Here is a 27,946-nt window from a genome sequence, read left to right as displayed (position 1 = left end):
GTTCATATTTAGTCTTAAGAAAGGATGAGGAAAAGCCTCCACTATTAAGATATTTTTTAAAACTTGTTCTTTAATTAAAAATAAATATTCAATAAATTTACTTGTTTACTTACTCTTTTTTTTAGGTCATTTTTATACCTATATTTTCAGAGCCTGAAAGAAAAAGAAAAATCATTATGTATTTCCTAAAATACCATCCTGTATTCTTGTTTGGATTGCATTAAAAAGGAGAACTGCTTTTCTTCAATAATTTTTTTTTTTAATTCCATGAGTCATGACTTATGGAAACTTCTTATTTAGAAGACATTTAGTGGTCATTGATCATTTTTTGTGGGTGTGATTATTTTTATGAAATCATAAGTATTACATGCCATGTGGAACTATGTGAAAAACACATAGGATGGTTTCCTGAATCCATGTTGTACTCAAACACTTAACACAAAAACGGGCTGTGCTTGGGGAGGAGAGGGCAGAACAATTCAGGCAGAGAAAGTGTGCAGCATGCAGTCTATAGAGAAACACAACTAGCTTTTTCCAGAAAGAGAGGAGGATGTTGCTGGAGGGCTGGGGGAAGAAAGCCCCGGTGCTCCCACAGGGATGCTGAGGAAGATAAAGTCTGGTGGCCACTCTGTTTTAGGTAAGACTGGGGGCAGTGCCATCTAACCATCTCATCCTCTGTCTCCCGCTTCTTCTCCTGCCCTCAATTTTTCACAGCATCAGAGTCTTTTCCAAAGAGTAAGCTGTTTGCGTCAGGCGGCTGTAGTAGTGGAACTTCGGCTTCAGCATCAGTCCTTCCAATGAATATTCAGGGTTGATTTCCTCTAGGATTGACTGGTCTGATAGGTAGTGGGTGCTGGTTGAATGTAACAGCATCCACTTAGGTAGGGCCCTAAGTCCTAACCTAAGTCCATGTTCAAGGGCAGCTTCTCTAAGGAAGTCTGATTCAGATTCCCAAAGGGTTAGTGGGAGGAGTTAGCCAAGTTTTGTGCACTGAATTGTGCCCTCCTTTTTGCAGTTCGTATGCTGAAGACCTAACTCCCAGTACCTCATGATGTTACTTTATTTGAAGAGAGGCTATTTAAAGACGTAATTAAGGCTACATGAGACCATTAGGGTGGGCCTTAAGCCACTATGGCTGGTGTCTCTAAAAGAAGAAATTAGGACACAGACACCCAGGAGGAGGACCACGTGGAGACACAGGGAGAAGACATCTGTCTACAAGCCAAGGAGAGTGGCCTCGGAAGCCACTAACCCTGCAGACACCTTGATCTTGCACGTCAAGCCTCCAGAATTGTGAGAAAATAAATTCCTGTTGTTTAAGCCACCCCATCTGTGGCGCTTTGTTATTGGGACCCTAGTTGACTAATAGGCAAAAAGCAGGTTTGCGAGGCTTCAGGTGGAGTGAATGTAGGGCGACCTGGGGAGAACTGCGGTTGGTCATTTCAGTATTTAACAGGACTCACTCCATCTGCTTCCCTGATGGCTCAGATAGTAAAGCGTCTGCCTGCAATGCGGGAGACCTGGTTCAATCCCTGGATCGGGAAGATCTCCTGGAGAAGGAAATGGCAACCGACTCCAGTACTCTTGCCTGGAAAATCCCACGGACAGAGGAGCCTGGTAGGTTACAGTCCATGGGATGGCAAAGAGTCAGACATGACTGAGCAACTTCACATCGTCATGGTTACTCAATCTGTTTGGAGCCCAAGAAACAGGAGAAGAATAGCATGTCACCCACATTCACAAAACCAAACAGCTTTTCAAGTTACACAAAGATAAATGAAGAGTTCTGAAATCGAGTTTTTAAAAAGATAATACTATGGGACAAACTGAGAGAGTAGCATTGACATATACACACGACCATTTGTGAAATAGATTGCTAGTAGGAAGCTGCTGTATAGCACAGGGAGCTCAGCTTGGTGCTCTGTGCTGATGACCTACAGGGGTGGAGGGGAGGGAAGTCCCAGAGGGAGGGGATATATGTATACTTCAGCTTATTCATGTTGTTGTACAGCAGAAACCAATACAACATTGTAAAGCAATTATCCTCTGGTTTAAAAAAAAAGATAATACTAATTTTGATATGTAAAATTCCATGTTTATTGATGTCCCCCTCTCCCCTGACCTTACCGTGTGTAGACCTGCTTCTTGGTATGTTACATGCTCACAGGGTCCTTTTGCCAAAAGCCTCTTTCTCAGCCTTTTCCTGCCCCTGAGAATCCAATATATAGTTCAAAATAGCCAAAATCTTACATACATGATACCTCTGACTATTCAGGCCCCTAGTTTGTCCTCTTTTCCTGATGATGTAAACCAGTGGTTTTTCACAGGAAAGTCTCAGAACCACTTACACTCTTAAAAATTATTGAGGATCCCAAGGAGTATTTATGTATTATGTTACTATGTTATATACATATATAACATATATATATTATGTTAGTATTTATGTATTATATATTATATATCTATTAGGTATATCTACTATATAAGTTAAAACTGAGAAATTAAAAATACTTTAAAAATATACTCCCGTTACATATTAAATAAAACGTTTTTAATGAAAAATAAATCCCCCCCACCTAAAAAATTAGATTAGCATAATTTTACATATTTCAGATCTTTTTAGTGTCTGACTTGATAGGAGACAGCTGGATACTTACACCTGCTTCCTCGTTCAAACCATTACAGTATATTGTTTTGATTGAAGTGTATGTAAAAATCAGGCCTCATAAAGCTGTGTAGTGAGAAAAAGCAGGGATATTTTAGCAGCCTTATCTGAAAAATACGGAGATTCTTTTTTGATGCCATACCAAGACTTGGCAAGTGGTAGTTTCTTAAAGATTAGATATAGTGTGCGTACTGAATCCATATCAATAAACTTTTGTACTCAGTTACAGTAAGGTCCAATGGTCAAAAAAAAAGGGGGGTTGGCATGTTCCCTGGCGGTCCAGTGGTTAAGACTTCATCTTCTAATGCAGAGGGTGCCGGTTTGATCCCTGGTTGGGGAGCTAAGATCCCACATGCCTCAGGGCCAAAAACCCAAAACGTAAGACCAGAAGCAATATTGTAACAAATTCAACAAAAACTTTAAAATACTAAAACCACCTTTAAAAAGTCCAGTGGTCATTGTATTATTTTTCTATGGCTGCTATAACAAATTAATACGAACTACGTGTCTTAAAAACAACAGAAATTTACTCTCTTACAGTTTTCAGGCTAGAAGTCTGAAATCAAGGTATGAGCAGGGCTACACTCCCTCCAAAGGCTTGAGTGGTTCCTTACATCCAGTGGCTGTCTACCTCTGTCTTCACGGGGCCTTCTCCCCCATATGTCTCAGTGTTGTCTCTTCCATCTCTTTTAAGGACACATGTCCTTGGATTCAGGGTCCACGTGGATGGTCCAGATGATCTATCTCATGATCCTTTTGGGGGCCACCATTCCACCCATGGCAGTCCTCTTTCATTTTGAATAGATCCTTGATGCTTGCCTGGTTTTGTAACTTCATGCATTAGTCATTTGGAAAAATACTGGCTCATTGATCTATGCGGATCTTCCAAATGTTGACACATTTTGTTTTCAGTTCAGTTCAGTCGCTCAGTCGTGTCCGACTCTTTGCAACTTCATGAATTGCAGCACACCAGGCCTCCCTGTCCATCACCATCTCCCAGAGTTCACTCAAACTCACGTCCATGAGTCAGTGATGCCATCCAGCCATCTCATCCTCTGTCATCCCCTTCTCCTCCTGACCCCAATCCCTCCCAGCATCAGAGTCTTTTCCAATGAGTCAACATTTTATTTTAACAACATGTTAAAAAAATCATGTTTGTTAATATCACCAACCAAATGAATCAGAAAACTCTTTCAGAGGAGAAAAGCAGTCAGGCTCATGGTAGCAGAAACAAATTTTCCAAAACTCTAAGTTTCACTTGAGGGCTTGAACTTTATCATTGCCAACAAATACATTGAGTTGTTTTCCTTGATGTGACAGGCTTACTTTGTTCATTTCCAAGAAAATGTCTGCCAAGTACCCAAGTTTGGCAAATATTGTCGTTTGTCAGTTGTCCCTATGAGTAAATATGGTGTTTTATGTAAAAGCAGCTAGTTCAGCTTTTTGAACTCCAACAACCACTTGGATCGGCTTTCCCTCCACACCATCTTTATTGAACAGCAGATTGCCTTATGCATACTTCCTATTTTTGTCAGAGAAAGGTACTCAAAAGTTGAGATTCAATAAAATTAATAATTTTTACTGCTCGGTCAGGGACATCCTTAAATGAGCTTGGCTTTTTTTCTGTTTTTAAACTGCAAGTGAGTGACAGTAGAGAATGCAATGCATACTAGTACAGCAGTGTGACTGCCTTAACTCAGGCCAGGGCACCAACCATTCTTGCCGTTATATTACTTTTACACCATCAGTGCAAATGGCAGCACAGTGAAAAAGGCACATACTAACACCTTAGTGTTAGTATGAAAATAGTTTGAGCTCACAGACCCCTTGAAAAAGTCTTAGCACCTCCCAGGGGTCCACAGACTATACTTGGAAAACTGGTGTATACCATTCAGTTACAACTAAATCATCATGGACTGGCTAAAATTTTAATGTATGGGTATTTCTTATATTATTAATAGAACTGGTTCCTTAGAAATGAAATATATGCATGTACCTAAAAAAAAATTGTAAAAGAAGCTTATAATGAAAAAGTCTCTCACCTCAGCATTCCTCTGAAGCAAATACTGTTTTAGGGAAAACCTTTTTATTATAGAAAATTTCAAACATATACAAAACTAGTCTGAGTTGTATAGTTAGCTCCCATAAACATGTTGCCCAGTTACAACCATTGTCTGCTGCTGCTGCTGCTAAGTCGCTTCAGTCGTGTCCAACTCTGTGCGACCCCAGAGACGCCAGCCCACCAGGCTCCCCCGTCCCTGGGATTCTCCAGGCAAGAACACTGGAGTGGGTTGCCATTTCCTTCTCCAATGCATGAAAGTGAGAAGTGAAAGTGAAGTCGCTCAGTCGTATCTGACTCTTAGCGACCCCATGGATTGCAGCCTACCAGGCTCCTCCATCCATGGGATTCTCCAGGCAAGAGTACTGGAGTGGGGTGCCATTGCCTTCTCCTACTTATGACTAAATCTTATTTCGGTTAATCACTATCCCATTCCCCCCGTATATGTAATTTTGAAGCAAATCTGAGATATCAGGTCATTTCACCATAAATATTTCAGTGTTATCTCTAAAATATACACTCTTTTAAAAAACGTAACACAGTTACATCATCATACCTAAAAGGGAAAAGTACAGTGAATTCTTAATCAGATATTTGAATTTCCCCAGTTGCCTCATAATTTTTTCAGTTTGTTTAGTCCAATCCAGACAGGCATATGTTAGAATAATATGCATTCATTAGAATTGGTAGTTGATGCACCTTTTTGTCTTTTATCTTTGTTTTTTGCCTTTCTTTTTTCTTTCACAAGTTGTATAATGAAGAAAGAAGATCCTTTGTCCTGTAGAATTTCCCGCTAAATTTTATTAATTGCATTCCTGAAATATCATTCACATCTGATCCTTTGTTGCCTATAAATTGGAAGTTAGAGCTAATAATTTGTGAGATTTGGGTTCAGGTTTTTTGGCAAGAACACTTCTAAGTGCTGGTCTGTTTTTCCATCAGAAAGCTTGAAAGGTCTGGCTGGTTTTTCTTTTATGAGGTGAGTAGCTGTCAATGCCCATTGCCTTGATGCATTAACTCGTTGCTGTGGTTGTAGCCTCCAAGTCGTGTCTGCCTCTTTTGAGACCCGATGGACTGTAGCCTGCCAGGTTCCTCTGTCCATGGGATTTTCCAGGCAAGAATGTGGAGTGGGTTCCATTTCCTTCTCCAAGGGATCCTCCCCACCCATGAATCAAACCTGCATCTTTTTTCTGCATTGGCAGGTGGATCTTTATCACTGAGCCACCTGGGAAGTCCCACGGTAACTCATTAGGGGTTGCAAAATGGTATTTTAATTCTGTTCTTCATTAGCTGAAATTCTATAAATAGAATCATCCCCCCATCAGCTCTTTGGTTAACTTAGGGTATAGTTTGTATTGGAAAGGCATAACAAAGGCTTGATTTTTATTCTTTATTTACCAGTTTAAAAAAATGATTTAGTTCCTTAACATCATTCAAAAGTAATCCTTGTTTATTTTGTATTTTTTAGTATCTTTGTAAACTTTCAGACTTAACATTCAGTGTGTTTCAGTTCATCATTGTCGTTATTATTGCTTAGGCTCTATTTTCCATCTTTGGTGAACTCTTTGAGTGACCTCTTGGGGCTTTGATGTAACTCTAGTAATCACTGACATCATACCAGGGACTAAGGAAGACCAGGCTGTCTGTACATAGACTGTAGCCCGCCAGGCTCCTCTGTCCTTGGAATTCTCATCTGTACACTTCCTTGTCAGCCAGTTCTGCAAGGAGCCTTAACTCATTTTATGTGTGTGTGTGTTAGTCCCTCAGTCGTGTCTGACTCCTTGTGATCCCATAGAATGTAGAATTCTCCAGGCAAGTATTCTGGAGTGGGTAGCCATTCCCTTCTCCAGGGGATCTTCCCTACCCAGGGGTTGAACCCAGGTCTCCCGAATTGCAGGTAGATTCTTTACCATCTGAACCACCAGGGAAGCCCTAACTCATTGTAATGGTAAATATTTAGAGGCCACTATCCAGATGCAGGTGGTGCCCATTTCACTGAAATGGTCATTGATTTTAGACCTTTTCTGCCAGAGTTGAGTAATACATATATATGTGTATTTTACAGATAAAATACAAAACAGAATGTTACTTCCAACTGAAATTCAGTACTTTAGATTTGTTTTTTATTTTAAATCACCTAGACCTCTTTTCTCCCACATCAGAATTCTTGATTCTTAAAGACACAAAGGTAGTTACTTATTTTATTTACCCAACCAACAATACAATTGCTCGAATTTAAGATTTTAAGGTTTTTTTTTTTTTTTTCAGTTCCTTTTGTCCTTAGGGTTTACCCTCCTAGATATACTTTGTTTGAAGTCACTTGAAATAATTCCTCTAATCAGCTTAGCTAGGTCTCTTGAGAAGTTCTCATCTTGAGAAGGAACCATATTTTATCTTCTCTGCTTTTAGTTGCTGTTTTATTTCCCTGAATATCTCTATATAATGAATGTATATCTTTCTTGATTTTTGTCAACTTTGTACATACAGTTACATATAATAAATAAAACTTGAACTCCTCCCCTCACTGTAGTAAGGTCACCATTTAAAAATACTCCATTTATCACTCTATAACTTTTATATTTAAAAACATATGTTTCTTCTTCTATCAACAATAGGTGGTGGGATTGAAAGGTTTTGAAATTTTATATACTTAATGTACTATACATAGGACCCAGTAGAGAGCAATGTGCATATTAGGTAATCAATACTTACTAAATTAAGTTGAGTATTTATTATACTCTTTGCCAAATAAAATGTTAGTCTTCAATTAATGCAGATATTAGCTAAATTAATAATTAGTTTTATAACTCATGATGTCAGATTAACGTATTAGAATCAGGAATAGTCATCTTTGTCTCCTTTCCTTTTCCCTCATTCTCTGTAAATGACTTGGATGTAGCATCACTTTTTTAATATTTGTGTTATTCTGTTTTTAAAAGATATGTTATTGTGATGCAAATTTGGTATGAATAGAGAAAAATTACAAAGGAAGAGAACTTGAAAGTGTTTTAATTAGGTAAAAGGTTAATCTACAATAAAATCTTAGAAAGTAAATTCATATGATTGAAGTTGTTAATGCTGAACTCTGGGACCCAAACTGGAAAAAAGCAAAAAACTTTTCCTTATTTATAACATAATCTATTGAATCATGAAAATAAGGTAGAAAATGATTTCCCCCCCTTAGCATACAAAAGAATGCATAAAAATGACCTTGTGATCTCTGTGTCCATTAATGGAATCTGAATTAGGCAGCATTTTAAAGGAAACATGGGTAATTAATCATGGATTAAAACTTACTGACCATATCATATAAATCATTTCAGACAAATTTAAACCCAAAGGCCTACTCCAAATTCCAGTGTCAAATAAAATTATAGAGTACATTATTAATAAGATGACTTTCTGCATGCAAGATTAATAGAAAAGACTTTTGAGAGTTGAGAAAATGATTTAATTGGATGTCGAATTCAAAGATTTTATTTCCTAAGATGAACAACTTCTAATTGTTATTTTGGTCCACTGCTATGTGAGATGAATGTAATTACATCATAGATTACTAATTCTCTTTTATAGAGTTAGATTCCTTCACTATAACATTAATGTTTATGTAAACCAACATGCATTTAAGCAAAAAGATACATAAGCGCTGTTTTACACCAGAATTTTATTGGAATTTGAGATACAGAAAATCACACTTTAAAATTATATTGTCGGAAGTCTTTATCAAATTATCAGGCTCATTTATATTTCAGTGTCTACAGTCCCATTGTGTACTTTTATTGTGTTCCTTTATTATATACAGTTCATCCAGTTACATTTTTAATCGTGTGTTACATTGTGTTCTTACCTCAAATTTGTTTCTCAGTCAAAATGCTTTCAGTCTTCCCTGATTGCTCAAATGGTAAAGAATCCACCTGCAATGCAGGAGACCCAGGTTCGATCCCTGGGTTGGGAAGATCCCCTGGAGAACAGTATGGCTACCTGCTCCACTGTAGTACTCTTGCCTGGAGAATTCAGTGGATAGAGGAGCCTGGCAGGCTACAGTCCGTGGAGTCACAAAGAGTTGGACACAAATGAGCAGCTAACACTTTCACTTTCAAGAGACTTTCAGTAGAGTGAAATCAAGTGTAGTTCTATAAGTTATCAACCATTTCAAAATTTTAAATACAAAGTCTGAAAAAAAGTGAAAGTTTCATATTAACCTGCTCTGAAATATTAGGAAATGTTTTATTGGACACTCATTGACCTTTCCAAGCCATTTTATTATGCACAGTAAAACTCCTATTGTAGAGAGATGACAGGGCATAGTAGTTAAGTGTATGGACTCTGGGAGAGTCCAGTGGTTAAGACTCCATGCTCCCAATACAAGGGACACGGGTTGGATCTGTTAGGGAACTAACATCCCACATGCAGTGTGGTGTGACCCAATAAATAAATAAATAAATAAAAGCATGGACTCTGGAACCAAAGTACCTGGGCTCTGGGACTTCCCTGGTGCACTCCCAATGCAGAGGGTGTGGGTTCGATCCCTGGTCAGGGAACTAGATCCCACATGCCACATTTAAGAGTTCATATGCTGAAACTAAAGATCTCATGTGCTGCAAGTAAAAAAAGAAAAAAAGATCCTGAATGCCACAACTAAGATCCAGTACAGCCAAATAAATAAACATTTTTAAAAAACAAAGTACCTGGGTTCTAATCCCAAGCATACTAGTTACTGGGTAAGTGACATTTGGCCATGTTACTTGACTTTGTGTTTTTTTCACCTGTAAAATGGGGTGATAATTTTATACAGCTGCTCAATATATATAAAGTGCTTGGAGAGTACAGCACATATGTGCTATAGAACTGGTATTAATGGAAATTATTATTATGACTTGTACTGTTAGCATTAGAAATTATTAAGGATACAAATAATTCTAGTTATTTTATATTAGTGTTCAGAAATACTTTTATAACCATTTCATCAGGAAATTGTAATATTACCCCGTGTAATTTTCAAAGTGTTTTAGACATTCTGGAGCCAAATATATTCCCGGAAAAACACATCTCTAGTCTTGTAATGAAAGCTGAGAGGATTCATATGCAGAAATTCATTTTCTATTCATCTTTTTCCTTTTATAACCTTGAGGTGTCTTTTCTGTGTAAGAGTGTCCTAAGGATCCTGGGAATAACAGGGTGAATCACTTATGGATCTTGTTGAGAACTCCTGGATAGTAGAGGATATATAGATATAAAGACATACTCTGAGGTAGAAAACAAGAGGTGCAGATAAAATGCTCATAGGAGCTTACAGAAAAGAGAGCATTCCCACTAAAAGATTAAAAAAAAATCTTGAAGGAGCTTGTATTTGAATAATGCCTTGAAAAATCAGTTGGACTTACATATAGAGAGAAATGAAGTCTGTGTTGCATATAAAGGAAAAGGCTTGTTTTGCTTAGAGCACGGAGTGCATGAAGGGGAAGTTAAGGTCATATGATAGTCAAAATATAGAGGATCTAGGAGACTAAACTGATAAGATCTCATTCAGTCATCATTAAGGTTTTTTTTTAAATTAAAGTGAAATCCATATAACATAAAGGTGACCATTCTAAAGTGTACAATTCAGAGATACTTTGATTATTTACAATGTTTTGCAACCACTACTTCTGTCTAGTTGCAAACATTATCGCCACCCTGGAATTAAACCCCATACACATTAATGAGTTATTGACCAGTCCCTCAGCCCCTAGCAACTACCAGCCTGCTCTCTTTTCCTTTGGACCTGTCTATTCTGAATATTGTATATAAGTGGATTCATTCAGGCTGTAAATTCTTGTGTCTAACTTCTTTCCCTTAGCATGATGTTTTTGCATTCACCCACCTTATAGCATGCATTGGTGCTTCATTCCTTTTTATGACTGACTAGTACTCCAGTGTTCTTGCCTGGAGAATCCCATGGACGGAGAAGCCTGGTAGGCTGCAGTCCATGGGGTCGCACAGAGTCGGACACGACTGAAGCGACTTAGCAGCGGCAGCAGCAGTATTCCATTGAGTATATGTACCACAGTTTGTCTATGTGGATGGACATTTGGTTGTTTCCATCTTTTGGTTGTTGTGAATAATGCTATTAACATACATGTATAAATATTTGGGTAACTGTTTTCAGTTCTTTGGGATATATATCTAGGTGTGAAACTGCTGGGTCACATGGTAATTCTATATTTAACTTTTTTAAGAACTGCCAAATTGTTTTCCCCAGCAGCTGTACCATTTTACTTTCCTACCAACAATGTATGAGGGCTCCAGTTTATCCACATCCTCACTAACAGTTTCTACTAAGTTGATTATTGGTTATTGTTTTTTATTTTTACCTTAATGCACGTGAAGTAGTATCTCTTTGTAGTTCTGATTTGAATTTTTCTAATGAATAGTGATTGGGCTCCAAAATCACTGCAGATGGTGATTGCAGCCATGAAATTAAAAGATACTCACTCCTTGGAAGGAAAGTTATGACCAACCTAGATAGCATATTCAAAAGCAGAGACATTACTTTGCCAACAAAGGTCCGTCTCGTCAAGACTATGGTTTTTCCTGTGGTCATGTATGGATGTGAGAGTTGGACTGTGAAGAAGGCTGAGCGCCTAAGAATTGATGCTTTTGAACTGTGGTGTTGGAGAAGACTCTTGAGAGTCCCTTGGACTGCAGTGAGATCCAACCAGTCCATCCTAAAGGAAATCAGTCCTGGGTGTTGATTGGAAGGACTGATGTTGAAGCTGAAACTCCAATGCTTTGGCCACCTCATGCGAAAGTTGACTCATTGGAAAAGACCCTGATGCAGGGAGGGATTGGGGGCAGGAGGAGAAGGGGATGACAGAGGATGAGATGGCTGGATGGCATCACCGACTCGATGGACATGAGTTTGGGTAAACTCTGGGAGATGGTGATGGACAGGGAGGCCTAGTGTGCTGCGATTCATGGAGTCGCAAAGAGTCGGACACGACTGAGCAACTGAACTGAACTGTGATGTTGAATATCTTTTTATGTCCCTTTTGGCCATTTGTATATCTTCTTAGGAGAAATGTCTGTTCAGGCCGTTTGCTGACTTTTTAATTGTGTTATTTATCTTTTTGTTGAGCTGTACAACTTCTTTATCCTGGATACTAGACTCTTATCAGATATATGATTTGCAGTTGTATTTTCTCACTCTATAGATTGTCATTTTAATTTCCTGATAATGACCTTTGATTCACAAAAAGTTTTAACTCTTTTTGGCATCATATCTAAGAATTGAAGTCTAATTTACCTATTTTTTTTTTTATTGGTCATGTTTATGGTGCCATATCTAAGAATCCATTGTCAAATCCATTGTCAAATCCAATGTTGTGAAAATTCACCCCTGTGTTTCCATCTAAGAGTTTTAATAGTTTTTAGTCTTTTAAGTCACTGATCCATCTTCAGTTAATTTTTGCATGTCATGTGAGGGAGGAGTCCAGTTTGATTCTTTTACATGTGAATAGCCAGTTGGCCAAGCATCATATGAAGAGACTATCCTTTTCCCATTGAATCATCTTGGCACTCTTGATGAAAATTAGTGGGCCATGGATGTACAGGTTTATTTATTAACTCCATTCTATTCCAGTGGTCTGTAGAGCTGTCTTTATGCTGAGATCATGCTGTTTTGATCATTATAGCTTTGTGACAAAATTTGAAATCAGTAAGTGTGAGACCTTGTTCAGTATTGCTTTGGCTATATGGCCCCTCTGCAATTCTACGTGAATTTGAGGATCAGTTTTTTCATTTTTGCAAAACAACAAAATTATCAAAGACTCTGAGAACTTAAATGGGAAAGGGAGGGAAGATTTAGGGAGAAGTCCAAGAAGAATCCAAGGTTTTGAATTAGTGTGACTGGGTATGAGGAGGTACTATGAATAAAAAATGATTGAAGGGAAAACCATTAATTGATTCATTTATGAGGGGAGATATTTAGCAGGTAGTTAGAAATTTGGAACTGCAGTTGAGAAAGAGGTAATGATTCAGATAGGCTTCCCAGGTGGCACAGTGGTAAAGAACCCACCTGCCAATGCAAGAGATGGGGGTTCAATCCCTGGATTGGGAAGATCCCCAAGAGGAGGAAATGGGAACCGGTACCACTGTTCTTGCCTGGAGGATTCCATGGACAGAGGAGCCAGGCGGGCTACAATCCATGGGTCTCAAAGAGTTGGACATGACTGAGTGGGTGTGTGTGTGCACACACACACACACACACACACACACAGAGTTACTCTCCAGTACCAAAGCAAGACCTTTCTGAATACTCTCCTGATTGAATTGAATTGGGAGGTTTTCTAGTTGGCCTGGTGTGAACAGCCACTATTCCTGGCCCTCTGTGAGTGCTCAGTATTGTTCCTTCTGATGCCTCAGTGGCTTGTTCTTTCCTCAACCCTGAGTAAGTTTCCTTCCGTGCATGCACTGACCAGCTCTGCTGAATTCTCAAGGAGGACCCTTTGCAGACCTCTGGGATTCTCTGTTGTTTGTCAATCTCCCGACTTTGTCCTGTGAATTCCAGCCATCTTGTTCTCCCTGAACTCACAGGTCCATCTCCTCAGCTCAGGGAATCTGCTGGACTCACCTGTGATTCCCCTTTCCTTTCCATCACCTGTAATTTCTCTGAAGGTTATAAACTGAGGTAAACTCTGTTCACTTCCCATCCCTGAGGGATCACTCTCCTTCACTGCCTAACATGCAATATCTTAAGAACTGCTGTTTTATATATGTTGTCTGTTTCCTTGTTGTTGGTTTACATGGGAGGGCAAATACGGCCCTTGTTACTCCATCTTATTCTCTGGATTCAATGGTTTCCCCAAGGCTCTGCTTTTTTTTTTTTTTTTTTTGGCTGCACTTGGGTCTTTGTTGCTTTGCACGGTTTTCTCTAGTTGTGGTTAACGGGGGGCTACACTGTTGTGCTGTGCTGGCTCCTCATTGCTGTGGCTTCTCTTGTTGTGGAGCACAGGCTCTAGATGTGCAGGCTCAGTAGTTGCAGTTCCCTGAGCTCCAGAGCACGGGCTCAATAGTTGTGGCACATGGACTTTGCCTCTCGGCAGCATGTGGGATCTTCCTGGATCAGGGATCGAACCGTGTGCCCTGCCTTGGCAGGCGGGATCACGAGGTAAGTCCCAAGGCTCTGCTCTTAAGAGTCACACTCTGAGGAGAGGAAAAGTTCCAAGAGTCTATAATAAATAGCCTCTGGTACAACCACTCTGTAAAATGAAGTGTGACTGTTGTTTAGTCTGCCTGTTTAATACTTCTTAAATCTCTAGAATATTAGAAAGGTTTGCTGTAACTGGTGATTTATAGATTGTTTAGGCCAGACTTCAGAGCTCTGCGGCCTCCCTTAAACATGCCAGTGACATTTTCAAAACACAAGGAGCCATTGATAGATTGCAAATCAGTTTTCACTCTTTTACTTGGTATGGTTCTGCAAACTTGGTTCTGCTTCTACTTGTTTCGTTTGGGTAAGGTTGCAGTGAAGGAAATTTTACTTTCTAAAGATCTTAATAGTACCTAGGGCCCCCTAACACAGGCAGTTTACTGTGAATCGAGGGTTTATTTCTGGAATACTAAAACCTTTTCTAGTCCAACACCAAGAGGTGCTGTGTGATTCTTGTTTATCTTATTCTTGAAAGTTTATTTGAAATTAGAAAGGGAAACTCCTACAGCTTTATTTGCATGAAAAAGAAAAGGCCAGTATTTTAATTATAGCAAGGGAGAGAGAGAACTTACAAAAAACTGAAAATAATCATCATCTGATGAATATATTTTTAAGGACTCACTATAGGGGCTTCCCTGGTAGCTCAGACTGTAAAGCGTCTGCCTACAATGCAGGAGACCTGGGTTCTATCCCTGGGTTGGGAAGATCCCCTGGAGAAGGAAATGGCAACCCACTCCAGTATTCTTGCCTGGAAAATCCCATGGACTGAGAAGCCTGGTAGGCTGCAGTCCATGGGGTCACAAAGAGTTGGACACAACTGAAGCAACTTAGCACACACACATAGGTACATCACTTGTTTGGCCATGGGGTGACAAACAATGGGTAGGCTACTTTTTATTTTTATGTAGCTCCATGAATCTCAAAGATTTGGTCTTCAAAACAAACAAATCTTATTTAATGATAATTTATTTTCCTGTGTCTTTGATCAGTCACATATAACTGCCCATCAAAGCTTTGGTTGTTGTTGTTTAGTTGCTAAGTTGTGTTCAATTCTTAGACTGTGGACTGTAGACCACTAGGCTCCTCTGTCCATGGTTTAACTTGAAGTAATTGTGTAACTTCAGCATTGTATAATTTCAGACAAATACAGAGAATCTTTCTGTGATAGGTAACCTGAATAGCCTAATTGTAGATGAATATATAGTTTCTTTTAGGCTTTTTGAGATATTGAAAATAGCTTTTTCTTTCTGGATTGGCTGGAGCTTGGGGATATTCAGTAAATAGCTTATGGTTTAGTTTTGAAGATAAATATGATAAATAACAGAGAAAACAAAACAAGTAGTTGTTGCTGAGTGCCAAGTGGAGCAGTACAGATTTTAAGCATTGCAGCCATTTTATTACATAGAGAGGTTCCTGAGCTGAGCTATTGTAGTCCTGACAGGTAACTAGGACTGAGGAGAGGTATTCTAAGCAGGGAATAGTGGCTATAAGTGTGCCATGGCAGAAGTGTTGGCTGTTTATTGTGGGTACCATACAGTGAGAAGACAGTCTATCAGACAAATGTGTAGATACACAGAGAGCAGTTGGAGATTGTAGGTGGAAAGAGTAAGTGAGGGTCAGATACAAGATTCTGAGTTCTTTGCATTTGTACTCTGTACAGAGATGACATTGAAAATGAGAGGGGTCATTGAAGAGACCTTGAAATGGAGAAAATCAAGGACCTAGTGACTAGTTGTGAGGATTGAGAAGGAAGAAGCGTCTAAACTTTTGAGCTAGGACCAGAGTGTTACTATTATAACAAATAGAAAAGTCAGAGAGGAGCGCTTCAGTGAAATGATGCCAGAGATCTCTGAGGCTTTTCCTAAAAATTCCCAATTTCTCTGTGTGTCTCCTAACTGGACAGCACCTTTCCCATGGCCCTTCTCCCTTATCATTGAACCTGGCAGGATAAAATGGAGTGAGGAAGCGTATTTAAGAGATCATGAGGTTTCCAGGCCTAATCACTTCACTTTACAGATAAGGAAATTGAGGACTTCAGATATTGTGACTTCCCTTCAGGCCACACAGCTAGGCTGGCCTCTTGGCACCATTTTCAGAAAATCTTCTAGCAAAGGTTTGTGTATATCATTCCTGTTTGTGACAAAGTGAGTTGTGTGTTTCCCCACCATAATTCAATTAGATATTGACTTGATTCCCTAAATCGTTTTTTCACCTTCCTAAATCAACCAATAATTAAAATAATTCCTTTCCAGAGATCTGATTTTTTTTTCCTCTTTATCCATACACACCATGGCAAACTTCGAAGTAGTACACAATGGGCATTAATGCCAAACTCGGGTCTGCTCTGTTTAAAGGTTGTTTGAGGGGAGCTGTTTGAAGGGAAAGGGAATGATTAACATTAATTTAAATCTGGAATGATGGTTGGATGGCATCACCGACTCAATGGACGTGAGTTTGAGCAAACTCAGGGAGATGATGAAGGACAGGGAAGCCTGGCGTGCTGCAGTCCATTGGTCTCAGAGTTGGAGACGAGTGACTCAGCAACAAATCTGGAGTGAGGATACTTTCTGGGAGTCTTTTCCACAATTTTTAAAACAAGGAGGCTGTGTGATGAAGATAGGTAAAGGAATTGCTTCCTTTCTTTGCCCCTCGAAACCGTTCCCTATGACTTTTCACGCTTGGAACCCAGAATTCGTGTGACTGTCCGAAGAGAATGAGATTAGCCAATGCCCTGAATAAGTGAACTCTTGTTACGTTACGTTGTCTCACCCAGTCCAACACCTTAGCTGGAACCTGGGCAGAGTGCCCTCTCTTCCCTTTCCCAAGCCTCTTTCCTCATCCTACCCCTCAAGGCTGTCTCTCTCCTTTCACCCTTTCCCTCTGCTAGCGTCCCGCCCTTCCTTCCTCGGGGTCGGACAACCCCAGGCCCTCCGGGGCTGCTACCCGCCTACAGCTCCTCTCGGAAGCTCCGCCCCAGGAGGCTGAGAGGGTGGAGCTGAGTGAGCAAAAGCCCGGCCCCGCTGCGGGTTGGGCGGGGCTGGCGACCGAGACGGCGCCGTTGATAGGTGGGGGCGTGGCTTGCCACGGTGGGGCGGGGAACGCGGAGGGAGCCGGTGGGGGCGGGAGGCGCGGTGTGGAAGCCTGTGGAGTGTGGCGCAGCTGTGGCCGCGCTTCCCGCTCGCCACGCGCTGGGCGTCTGTCTCCGAAGGTAAGCGTGGGCAGGTGGCCCGGCGCCGCGCCGACCCTGTGGAGGCATCCTTGGCGGGCGCGCCAGAGGCAGGTGTGGTTTGGCCGGACGGGTCCCGGTACCACTTCCGCGCGGAGCAGGAGTGCAGGGCGCGGGCGGGCGGCCGGGTGGCGTGAGCCCCGGAAGGGAGGAAAGGAGGGAGACAGGGTCGGGTTCTAGCTTCGGAGCGCGGGTTAACCGCACTAGCTCCGAGCCACGAAACTCTTCCCTCCACCCACCACACAAATCTCGAGAGACCTCAGGTACTGCAGAGACTTTATACTTTGTAATGTACATGTCTAGCTCGTGGTTCAGAAACTGTAGGAGAAACTCGGCAGTGAGCTTACCGGGAGCCTTTATTTTGACTTCGTGTTACAAAGTTTGCAGGAAGAGTGCGGCTGGTAATGGGACTGTTATTTCAGCAAGGACACGGAGGCTTGCACAGGCAGTGGATTGTGGATATTAAGCGGGCAGGCTTTTGAAGCTGGAATGTTGGGGTTTGAATCTACTTATTAATTATGAAAACCCCAGCAGTTTGCTTAACTTTTCTATGACTTTGTTTTTGCATGCGTATAGTGAGAATAATAATAGATCCAGCATTATAGGATTTTTTTCTGAGGATTAAGTGAGTTACTACTTAGTAGTGTCTGGCTCATGTTAGTCGCTCAGTCGTGTCTGACTCTTTTGAGGCCCCATGGTCTGTCCATGGAATTCTCCAGGCAAGAATTCTGGAATAGGTTGCCATTCTCTTCTCCAGGGTATCTTCCCGACCTAGGGATTGAACCTGGGTCTCCTGCATTGCAGGCATAGTCCACAGTAACTTGAGCCGTTTTATTATGCAATCAGATGGGCATTCATCTTCAAAGAAAAACCTTCCTGCAGAACCATTGCTTGGAGGTTGCTTTGGAACAGTTTTCAAAGACTGAATCCCACTGGAAAAGTTCTCATTACTATTCTGTCGTGCTAGAGATGTGATCCTCTCCCTTCTTCCAAATCAAAACCACTTTCAAATGATACCAAAACCTCAGCATCTTGAGGGTTGTTCTCAAAGAGGCATGAAGAAAGGCAGCACTTTTTCAGTGAGTGTAGCCTTATTTTAAGGAGAAGGCAATGGCACCCCACTCCAGTACTCTTGCCTGGAAAATCCCGTGGATGGAGGAGCCTGGTAGGCTGCAGTCCATGGGGTCGCTAACAGTCGGACACAACTGAGCGACTTCACCTTCACTTTTCACTTTCATGCCTTGGAGAAGGAAATGGCAACCCACTCCAGTGTTCTTGCCTGGAGAATCCCAGGGACGGGGGAGCCTGGTGGGCTGCCATCTATGGGGTCACACACAGTCGGACACAACTGAAGCGACTTAGCAGCAACTTAGCTTAGCCTCATTTTAAGCACTAAACTCTGGTGCTCAAAAAGAAGTTCATCTCACTTTATACAGAACTTATAAGTCCTACTCCTTTGGGTGGGTACTTATTTATAATATCATTGCAAAATGAAGTAAACCAGAGTACATAAACTAACCATCATCATAAGAATCCTAACTTGCCAGGTTGAAACTCAGTATTGAAAGGAATCTGAAAAATCAGATGGGCTGCCCATCATAGATGAGAATCATACCCAAAGATCCAAAACCAGCAAGTGACAGGGCTTAGACTAGAATTCAGCTCTGCTGAGAAGCAGATTATAAAATCAAAGGATGATATTACTTCTGGTGTTGATGATAGTACTATTTTTATTTTTGACAGTTTTATGGTGCTGTGAATGATTTTTCTCAGCATCATCCTGCTTCATGGCTTAATTGCATGATTCATAATCATTCTTTAGCACCTTTGATTTAAATCACAAGTCTCAGAGTTGCCACATCAATGATTGCTTTGAGAACAAGATGATTGTCTTCAGCTTTGTACAAACATGTTCTAACAGCGCTTTAGTTTTGTTATTTTATACATCCCTTTTCTCTCATGTAAGGAATGTAAACAGCTAGTGTAAACACATTGACCTTCTAGGCAGTTTATTATCATTGTGTTATTGGTGAAGTTTCCTTGGTTGGGTAAGATAGTTACCAAATGCTAGCGCAAGGAAATCAGACTTGAGTACCAGTCATGAAAGAGATACGTTGCAATAGCTACTAACTTCAAAAGCGTCCTGAAGTGAAATTATTTGGAGATACTGGTCTGTTGCTTGCTGACTGTCCCCTGGCTCCTTGTCGAGTCCACTCCCTCACCTGTAGGTATTTGTTCAGATGTTGCTGTATCAGTCAGACCCTCCTGTTTAAAATCCCATTCAGCCCTACTCTTCCTGTAATATGTATTTGCCTGTCTACTTGTCTGTTATCTGTTGTCTGCCACGAGACGGTAAGTTCCATGAGGACAGGGGTGCTTGCCAGTTGTGTCCACTGCTATTCCCGAAGTGCCTGGCACCAGGGAGGGTCACATGCCGGCATTTCCAGCTAGGACTAGTAATTACTTAAGCCAGTTCACCATTCATTTTGCCATGATCCACCCGCCCCCATTTCTAGTTATTTGTCCTGTTGTGTTAGCCGCTCAGTCGTGTCCAGCTCTTTGTGACCTCTTGGACTGTAGTCCACCAGGCTCCTCTGTCCATGGAATTCTCCAGGCAAGAATACTGGAGTGGGTTGCCATTTCCTTCTTCAGGGGATCTTCCTGACCCAGGGGTCAAACCTGGGTCTCCACATTGCAGGCAGATTCTTTACCGCCTGAGCCACCAGGGAAGCGAAACCTGGAGGCAGTGTTGATTCCTCCTTCTCCCTGGCACTCCATGTGCAGATAATAGCTACTGACTGAGTTCTCTTGTCAGTTTTTCGCAGTCCTGCCATTCCTATTGCTGCCACGTTCCCATGTCTTCATGTCCTCCTGGATTCCATTTCGCCCTCTACACTCAGCTCTACTAGCTCCCTTCTCGTTTGCCTTCACATCCTCACCTGCAGGGTGAAATCCAGAGTGAGAAGGCTGGCTCTGAGTTCTCTGTAATGAGATCTCAAATCCACTTTTCAAGCCTGTGTCTCCCACATAGAAGAAAAGTGATTTCCAGCCTATACTTGTAAATGTGAAAGTAAAATAAGGCTTTGATGGTGATTCCCTATAAAATTCCAGGGTTGCCTCACAACAGTTTCTCTTTCTTTTTTTATTAATAAGTAGGTCTTTTCCTCCGGGTGGGCAGGAATTCTGACAAATAGGACTATATGACTGTTACCTGTTTGTCCCGAGGACTTTTGCTGCTGTTTCTAAGTGCCCAGCCTTAAAAACCTCTCACATGTTACTGCTACTGCAGATACCTATATAGGTTTAGTTGGAAAATGTGTTTCCTGTCTCTGAAGTCTAGAGACTTTTATGACTTTTAAAGAACTTGCCACACTCTGATTGTAGTTCTCTGGGCATTTGTCTTTTCTTTTTTGGTACATACAAGGTCCTGGAGGACGGGAAGCATGTACACACAAATTCTAGTTACTTTTTTGAGGAAAGCAAGCTATGTACCCACTTAGCTCTTTTTAAAATAAAATAAAGTTCACCTTAATAGGTCTTTAAATCATGAAATATTGAGCCTCAGCGATCATTTCTACAAGGTGGACACTCCAGGAAGAAGGCAAAGGAAGCTCAGTTCTAGAAAAATTTTTAATGCAAGTTACTGAGGTCTGGATTTTTGGAAGGGAGAGCAATAGACCCAACACCCATGTAGGCTGCCAGGCCCAAGTTTAAAAAAAAATACGCAGACTCACTCAGAAAACCATTAGAACAAGATAGAGTCATGGAGCCATCTGCAGCTTTGGATTTTCTTGTGAAGAGTTATTCCTAAACTGTATTTTGTATTTGCATCTCTTGACATGAATAATACTGTTTCCCTTTGTTTTCTGAGCTGGAAGACTGAACGTTCTTTCTGACCTGCAGAGAGCAGTTTACCTTCTTTTCCTTCATTGTTTCATAAAATGTTTGTGCTTCTTTTGTTGTTTATTTTCTGGATATATACAGAGGATAAATGCCAGAAGCTTTTAAATTCTTCAGAGAAAGGTGATAGATACAAGATTCTTGAATTTGTCTGTTGTTGAAGCTTCCGGTTTTATTAAGTCTTCTGTCAGCATTTGGTTTTATATATTTTGCTTCGTTTCATTATAAACATGCCCTTGCACATATTCTAGCTGAGTGATTGCTTTTATTTTACTTGTGATTTTTTTATTTCCTAATAGATTAAATCTTATTTACGGAAGTTGTGTAGACATTTCTGCAGTTTAATTTTCTTTCCTTCTCTTTTGCCTCCCAAACCTCAGCTGGAGTTTTTCCATTCTAGGGCACTCATTAGCCTAATTTATTTTCTTACAAATATCTTCTAAATTTATTTTACCATTGCTGGGATGAATCTGTAGTTTCTATTGACAGGAAAGAGTTGGTAGGGAAAAAAAATACACATACGTTAAGTCCTAATTTTTGTGGATTTTTAAAATAATTATTTTTGGACTATAGTTGATTTACAGTGTTTTGTTAGTTTCAGGTGTACAGCAAAGTGAGTCAGTTTCACATATACATATATCTACTCTTTTTTAGATTCTTTACTCATATTGGTCCTTACAGAATAATGAGTAGAGTTCCTATGCTATACAGTAGGTCCTTATTAGTTATCTATTTTATATATAGTAGTGTATATATGTCATTCCCAATCTCCCAGTTTATCCCCCTTCCCTTCTATAGGTTTGTTTTCTACATCTGTGACTCTTTCTGTTTTGTAAAGAAATTCATTTCTACCATTCTTAGAGATTTACATACAGGTGATATCATATGATATTTGTCTTTCTGTGTCTCACTACACTCAGTATGACAGTCTCTAGGTCTGTCCATATTGCTGCAAATGGCATTATTTCATTCTTCCTTATGGCTGAGTAATACTCCATTGTGTATTTGTACCACATCTTTATTCACTCCTCTCTTGGAATTTAGGTTGCTTTCATGTCTTAGCTATTGTAAATAATGTTGCAGTGAACATTGGAGTGCATTTATCTTTTTGAATTATGGTTTTCTCCGGATATATGCCCAGGAGTGGGATTGCTGGATCATATAGTCCTATATTTAGTTTTTTAAGAAACGTCCATACTGTTCTCCATAATGTACCAATTTACATTCCCACTAACAATGTAGAAGGGTTCCCTTTTCTTCACACCTTCTCCAGCGTTTATTTTTTGTCGATTTTTTGATGATGGCCATTCTGACGAGTGTAAGGTGATACCTCACTGTAGCTTTGATTTGCATTTCTCTAATAATTATTGATATTGAGGATCTTTTCATGTGTTTATTAGTCATCTGTGTGTCTTCTTTGGAGAGATGTCTGTTTAGATCTGCTGCCCATTTTTTTGATTAGGTTAAGACCTAATTTTTGAAATGTTAAAACTTTAAGGTAAAAATCTGCATCTTTACTAACAACAGCTAATGTGAGGTCAGGATTTAAAGCAAACATACTACAATTTAAATTTAAAGTGTACTATAATTTAAATTTGTAATTGACTGTAAATTTTGTCTTTGGGAAATTTCTTCTAATGTGCTAACCAGTGAAATTTTACTGTCAGAAAAGAACCTTGAAAGCAAATATTTGCTTTGGAGTAAAGTATCCTTTATCACACCGTATAATCATCTGTGTTTACACTGAGTCTTCTTTGTTTATAAAACGCCTTAGTTAAAGGTGTTATCAGATAGAATCATTCATGCAAATATTTGAAAGTTGTAGCATAGACTAATTATATATCTGTGGCACTTGGTAAGCACTGTGTAACTATCTATTAAATTAAGTAAGTCTATATGTTTTAAGGAAAATTTTATTAAGATACTGTAGTATATTAGTATGTATGGTAATAGAATTGATCTAATGAAAGGGGAGAAATGGGTGATTCTGGAGACTGATGAAGGAATAATGAGGCAGTGGCTGCTTTGAAGATCTTACTTACCTTCTTTAGCAAATTAGAATTCCCAAGTGTTTCTTTCCACCCATTTGTTGAAAGAATAAACAAGCTAATGTATATTGGGGTTTACTGAGTGCATGGTGGTAAAGAAGTCACAAAATTTGCACTATAGTTGGGTCTCAATAAACAAGTCACATGCTATCTTAGATGTAAATGCTAAAATGGAAAGCCCAGGATGATGACAGAAAATTCATTTGGGGAAGGAGCACTTTAGTTAGGGTGATTGTGAAGGCTTGTAGGAGAAAGTGACCTTTGAACAAAGGCCTCAATGTGAAGGGCTGAAGAGAAAGCCTTCCATCTAGGCAGAGGGGACCCAGCCAGGGACCAGAGACCGGAGTTGGGAACAGGCTCAGTGAGTGTGAGCCTTGGAGAGAGGCTGTTCTGATTGGAGTCTAGTGATTGCAGGGTTAAGAGCCCTGGTGCAAGGCAGCTGGAGAGGTAGGAAGTGGTTAGGTCACATGGGTGCTTGTAGGCTGTTGACAGTAATTCAGAGTTTGGATTTTATTCTAAGGGCAGGGGGAAGCAATAGAAAGAGTTTAAGGAAAGGAGTGAAATTATCAGATTTACAGTGACTTTAAAAAATTGCTCTGGCTACTGTGGGAAGAATGGATTGAAATGAGATTAGAAGAGATACAAAGCTGAAGGTGCTCCCAGGACACTCTGCGATGAGATGGTTATCGTTGTCTTTGTGGGGGTTTTTTTGGTTGGTTTTTGTTTTTCTGTGTGGTTTTTTTTTTTTTTTTGGAGTTTTGATGCTTCCTTAATCTGAATTCTGCCAACCTCCGCAGTCAGAAGCAGCTTTATCGTAGCCTTCCTAGGGCCTGCGGTGTTTTATTACCACTGCTGGTTCCGTGCCACTTGCCCCTGCACTTTTCTCTTGCCTCATATAGGCACCCATCTACCTATTTCCCTGCCAATGATCATACTCCCTCAGAGAATCATCTCTGGAAGTGTTCTGGGTGGGAATGTGCTCCCCTCAACAGTGCAAAAGCGTGGGAAGCTGAGAATAGGGCAGGTGTTCTGGTGATGGGGACCCCAAGATAGTGGCTTTGGGAGGCTGATGAGGGTAGAGCAGAGCATTGCTGCTGCAGTTCACATCCTTGCCCTGTCAGTTCTGGAACCAGTGAAGGGACATGTTAGTTGGCATGAGGTTAAGGCCTTCCTCTTTCTCCTAGCAGTTTTGATTTTAATAGTGGAGAACAAAGGATTGTCAGCAGTCACTTCTGCCTCCTCACTCAGTCCCTTCCTTAAGTATCTAATAAAATGCAACCAGTTTTCAGAAAACCAACAAATTCATGTAACTTTTGTCCAGATTCTGGAACACTCCTATCAAATTGCTGGGTGCAGACTATTCTATATTGTGTCCCCACATTGGATATTGTGCACAAACTTTATTTCTGATTCTTGTATCACTGTTCTTTATCCAGAATCAGGATAAAAGGTGTCTCAAATAAGAGTTGCAGTAAGGAAAACTAGGACTGTTTTGTGATTACAGAATGAGAGCGAAATCAAAGAGGAGGGTGGGGTGAGAATTAGAATAAAGTAGGAAAACAGGAAAAGTTGTAACTGATTCATCATGTGTTAGGCTGGGGAGGTTACTATGTATCTTTCATTGGCAGATCCTGTTAGATTTTTCAGTTCTTCTGCAATGAACTTAGTTTATAGATGTGACAAAGAGGTGCTTTGTTTCTGTTGAAACATTTCCAATATATTTGGAGCTGGTAGTCTGTGAGGGGGAAGTAAACAGATTTAGATTATATACTCTTATGTAAACTTTCAATGAAGTAACCAGTTGGCTTGGGGTAAGAATGTCCTAGGAAGCTGCTTTTAATATAGTTTAAAAGCAGACCTACCCACTTGACTTATAGCCTTCTCAGGAGTAATTCCTGCCCTCATCCCCCAGTTATTTTTCTTGAATTCTCTAGGTAAATCCCCCTTCCCCAGAGCAATTCTCATACCAGTCCCCAAGCCATGCCCAGGGTCTGCATGAATTTTCTCTTTTCTCTTCCTTCACCGTCTCTGTCAGTTCCCTCCTTTGGATCCTTGTTTCCAAACACACAGTGTCCACTCGTGTTCCTGCTGATGAAGAAAACCTGTAGGTCCTCCAGGCCTGCTCCTTCTGCTCGGAACAGGATCATTATTAAATTCCGTTGTGCTTTGGTATGAATCACTGACCCCTCTCTGTCGTGTTGAGTTGAGTGGATGCTGATAGTTACGAATGCACCTACCTTGTAATTTTGGGTAGGCCCCATTAGTCAATACTGAACAGTCTCTGTGATTGTGGAAGAAATGAGTTAAGAAGGGCTCTGCTTTTATTGTAGAGGGAAAAGCAGAAGAATCTTCTGACTTTCTTATGAACTGTGTTTTTTTTTTTTTTTCTGCTGTCTGAAACAAAGATGGACACAATCCAGGCCAATAATTGCATACAGGGGACAAAAAGGTGAACATGGCGATGAAGGGGGAGAATAAGTCTTAATTAGTATCTGTCTATTTTAATCAATATTTATCTAACATTTTTAATATAACTTGAATTTGGAGATTTCTATCATGAAATTTCATCTTTTTTCATATTTCTGCTTTTCATAGGCCCACATTTTTTTTAAGTTTTTATTTATTTTTTTAACACCAAAAACATTTGGTATTGGGAGTATAGCCGATTAACGATGTTGTGATAGTTTCAGGTGGACAGGGAAGGGACTAAGCCATACATATACAGGTATCCATTCTCCCCCAAATTCCCCTCCCATCCATGCTGGCACATAACATTGAGCAGAGTTCCATGTGCTATACAGTAGATCTTTGTTGGTTGTGCATTTTAACTGTATATGTTAAATGTATATGTATATGTATATGACCATCCCAAACTCCCTAACTATCCCTTCCCCCTGCAACCGTAAGTTCATTTTCTAAGTCTCACAGGCCCAATATTTTAAAAAATTGAATTTATTAATGCTCAAAAAAAATCCTATGATAAGATCTATTTTGGTATTTTCTTTATTTCATAATTTAACTCTTGATTGTCCTAGTGATGGGACCACCACCACTCACAGCCGGCTCTGTTCCAGGCTTTTGATTAGATGTTGAGGGTGATGGTCTCAGCAGCACTCCCTTTCGCCTCCTGGTGGCAGAGTTGAAAGCTGCTTTTCCTGTGTGCAGCTCTCTTTCTGTAACTCCATGGTTAATGGGCACTTGGTGCTCCATTGCTTTGCCTCCAAAGGTGATTTAGAAGGGATGTGTGCAGCAGAAGTGTAGGAAATTGAGAGGCGGCGTGTGCCCACTGGGCTCTTGGTGAGAGCCGTGTTCACATCCCAGTGCTGCCACCCAGAGGTCTGTGAGGATGTGGACCTGGTAGCCTCAGTTTCTTCATCTGTAAAATAGGAATAATGACCCTTGACTTCTTGGGTTGCTGTGAGAAGTAAGCTATGTGTTGGATGTGAACACTTGAAACAGTGCCTGGTGTTAGCACTCAATAAATGTTACTTTCTCAACCTTAACAGTATTGACATTATGGACCAGGTAATTTTTTTTTTTCCTGGCCATGCTGCCCAGCATGTGAGATCTTAGTTCCCTGACTAGGGATTGAACCTGCATCCCCTGCTTTGGAAGTGCAGAGTCTTAACCACTGGATTGCCAGGGACGTCCCTTTTATTTATTATTGTTACCTATTTGTTAATTTTGTTGGGGAGGGGTACCAGGTAACTTTCTGTTGTAGGAGCAATGCAGGATGCATGGCATCATCCTTGACCTGTAGCCACTAGCAGCCCCCCAAACTATGACAACCAAACATGTCTCCATTCGTTGACAGATATCCCCTGTTGAGAACAACCATACATACAACATTTACTAGCTGTGACAGTATCTTGGCAAAGCATTCTCACCCCTAAGGTCCTCTGAAAGTTCTTTTCTTATCTGACCCACTTTGTTTTGTTATGTTGAACATGTCTGAGTTCATTCATGGTGTCAGGGCTTCCCAGGTGGCTCCGTGGTACAAGAATCCACCTGCCAATGCAGGACACATAGGAGATGTGGGTTTGATCTCTGGGTTGGGAAGTTCCCCTGGAGAAGGGAATGGCTACCCACTCCAGTATTCTTGCCTGGAAAATCCCATGGACAGAGGAGCCTGGCAGACTGCAGTCCATAGGATCCCAGAGTGGAAATTGACTGAGCGACTTCACACACACATCTGAACTCAGTCTCCTTAGAACCATGTGACCTCCCTTAGGCAAGCCAGCTGCCCCTGGGAACCAGTCTGCAGGATGATCTTGTGACTCTCCAGCAGAACGAAGGCAGACTGTTTTTCTGTTCCTCTTTGAGAGGCCCTCCATACCTCTGAACCTGCCCCAGAGTTCCAACTTTGATTCTCATGTGAACACATGGCTCTTTGTTCTTTTCTTTCTTAGTGTGGGATTCCTTTTTTTAATTAAACTTTTAATAGTAGAATAGTTTTTTTTTTAACTTACAAAATTGTAACAAAGATAGTAGTACAGAAGTACCCATGTATCCAACATCCATTTTTCCCTATTAATGTTATTATTATCTGGCAGCACCATGCAGAGGATCTTAGCTCCCAGATCAGGGATGGAACCCACGCCTCTGGCAGTGGAAGCACAGAGTTTTAACCCCTGGACTGCCAGGGACGTGCCTAGAGTGAGATTCTTATATCAGTCCTCTTCTCACTCCATTTTATTGAGCTGCCTGGCCATTAGATTTTTAATTGCTTCAGAATTTTAATTGCTTCAGTTTTACAGAATAAATACACCTTAAGTATACAGTCATAGCAAAATTGCTTTTTCAAAATTTTGCTTCTGACCATTTAAAAACGTGTCCATGAACCTTCTTCATTGCTTCC

General features: G+C 40.5%; 1 protein-coding gene across 7 annotated transcripts in view; it reads left to right on the top strand.

The window, feature by feature from the left end:
* The window catches only part of SGK3 (serum/glucocorticoid regulated kinase family member 3), a 112,042-nt gene that overhangs the window by 31,577 nt on the left and 52,519 nt on the right, over positions 1-27,946 (top strand). For 3 of the 7 annotated variants that reach the window (XM_086336728.1, XM_086336729.1, XM_086336723.1), the window contains exon 1: positions 17,030-17,122. The exons of the other annotated variants lie outside the window; for them this stretch is intronic. The gene's annotated coding sequence lies outside the window, so the exon portion shown is untranslated. Of the gene's footprint in view, positions 1-17,029; positions 17,123-27,946 lie in introns of those variants that run through there. 7 annotated transcript variants of the gene reach the window in all.

The sequence above is a fragment of the Bos grunniens genome, chromosome 14 (assembly GCF_055505025.1).
Source record: "Bos grunniens cultivar Pamir isolate PY7600 chromosome 14, Bosgru_T2T1.0, whole genome shotgun sequence".
NCBI lineage: Eukaryota > Metazoa > Chordata > Mammalia > Artiodactyla > Bovidae > Bos > Bos grunniens.
Note: the sequence above shows the minus strand (reverse complement) of the source record. Positions and strands in the feature narration are given on the sequence as shown.